Source organism: Stylophora pistillata, chromosome 11 (assembly GCF_964205215.1).
Source record: "Stylophora pistillata chromosome 11, jaStyPist1.2, whole genome shotgun sequence".
NCBI classification, from domain to species: domain Eukaryota; kingdom Metazoa; phylum Cnidaria; class Anthozoa; order Scleractinia; family Pocilloporidae; genus Stylophora; species Stylophora pistillata.
Window position 1 is genome coordinate 28,961,595 of NC_142529.1, and position 2,416 is coordinate 28,964,010.

Here is a 2,416-nt window from a genome sequence, read left to right on the forward strand (position 1 = left end):
TATTCTCTATCTTCTTCCTCTCTCGACTATCGTCTTTTTCATCACTTTCTTCTCTCCGGATATCGCAAAGTCAAAAGGTCATAGCGTCGTCATATCGTAGCTTCCACAACTTCAGTCAGCCGGCCACGAGGGTATGCCCTCGGGCAAGTCTCCTTTGTACTTCTCACAAGCCAGCTTTTATACATTTACTTTAGTTATCTAGAATGTTCTATTACTATTTATAGCGTATTACAAGTTGTACTATTTTTGGAAACTGCTGAATCACATGAAAGAAGTTTCTGGAATATTACAGATTATAGATAATTCTAGAAAAGTCTGGGATTGCGTGACAGATTCAGTAAAAATAATTCGATCCTCGTAACACAGTTTGCAGATTTAATATCCATAATAATCACCGGGCAATTTCTGTGATAGCTGTTATAATTGGACACACCTTGGATGTACTCCTTTTACCAGACTAGAATACAGTGCTATGTCTAAATTGAGTGATGACTGGTACTGTTCAGCATGTCTGGCTAGTATTTTTCCATTCAATCATTTCGACAATGATATTGATTTCTTCTTGCACTGTACGATTTCAGTTTTCAGGGTGTTTTTGATAAGGAATTGCTTAAACAGAAGAAATTCAACCCTTTTTTTGATGACCCTGAGATATCTCATTTATTAATGAGCTCGAACCTTGATCTCGACGCTAACTTTTTTGCAGCTAATTCACGATTACTTTCTAGCTGCCCCTATCTAACCTCCACAGAATTTAATAAAATATCACCACTTTGTCCTGATACATTTTCCTCACTTCATATTACTATTCATGCCTGAACACTTTGATGACTTATCAGAATTTCTTCTTACATTTAACAGGTCTTTCTCTATTATTGCTGTTTCTGAAACCTGGTTACACAGGTCTAATTCTGATTTATTCCATTTGCCTGGCTACCATTTTATCTCTAGTCACAGAGAACATAAAGCGGGTGGCGGGGTTGGTATTTTTATTCAGCCTCACTTAAAATTCAAGCTTATAACTGATCTTCAATCCTCTGATAATACTCTGTATGAATCAGTCCTTGTTGAAATTATACAACCACACAGAAAGAATATCATTGTTGGCTGTTTTTATCGACCCCCTGGTGCCTCGGTTACTGAGTTTAACAACTCTCTTGCGGCATCTTATCAACTATCAGCTTTTAGAATAAGCTATCTTATCTCACGGGCGATTTTAATATTAACATCCTTAATTCACAATCCCACCAACCTTCTAATGAGTTCATCAATCTTATGGTATCTAATAGTCTGAATCCTCTGATTTCTAAGCCAACTCGCATAACTTCCACAACTGCAACTCTGATTGATAATATTTACAAATAATATCAAACACTGTATGAATAGTGGTATTTTCTACTCTGATTTATCTGATCATCTCCCAATTTTCTAAGTCACTCGTCTAAAATTAGATGCTGAAACACCTTCCAGAAAGAGATTGACACGCCTCATTAACTCTGCAACAGTTGCAGCATTCAGGTGTAAATAGGCCATTTTACAGTTGTGTACTTAGTTGCCAAGCCTTTGATTCAGAGTGAAGCTGAAGGTGACCTTGTTGTGATAGAGACCTGTATCTACTTAGCATGATAACAAAGTGATTTACATTTGAAAGGCAGCAAGGTTTGTATCATAACAAGGTCAACCCTAGCCTCACTCCCATTCAAAGGCTTGGCAACCAAGCACACATCTGTAAAATGGACTATTGGAAACCATTGATTGGTCTGTTATCTATAACTCTGTCTCCCCCAATGATTCATATGACACATTCTCTAGTCTTCTTATTTCAGTATAATTATCATAAGTCATTTCCACTTAAACCTGCATTCCCTGAATCCAGGCATTCTTCTAAACCCTGGTTTTCAACAGGTCTCTTTATATCCTGTAACAGGAAGAACTCTCTTTATAAACAATTCCAAAAAAACCCTACTGAATCAAATAAAACTAGATATAACTGAACAAGTATCGAAATAAGTACAATTTTCTCATTAGAGTTGCTAGGAAAAATATTTTCATGACAAACTAGTCTCGGTTAGCTCAGACCTGAGGAAGACTTGGTCAGTTATTAAGCAGATTATCTCTAAAAAGAAATCGGAACAACATTTTTGTCATATGAAAGACAGTACCGGTATATGTTCAGACCCTTCACGTATTTCTTAAGTAACTTTAATAATTTCTTCGCTAACATAGGACCCTCCCTGGCCAGTAAAGATCTATCTACTCGATTTTCTTATAAAGATTTCCTTGTTGGTCACTTTGTTGACTGTTTCTCTCTAAATCCCACTTCTCCTGATGAGGTTTCCTCTATTGTTCATTGTCTAAAAAATAGCAAATGTGAGGGTGTGGATGGTCTTTCTATGTATCCCATCAAAGAAACAAT

At 36.5% G+C, this 2,416-nt stretch overlaps 1 pseudogene; it reads left to right on the forward strand.

The window, feature by feature from the left end:
* Positions 1-666: 666 nt before the first annotated feature.
* LOC148721053 (uncharacterized) lies at positions 667-2,196 on the forward strand (annotated as a pseudogene).
* The last annotated feature ends 220 nt before the right edge of the window (positions 2,197-2,416 follow it).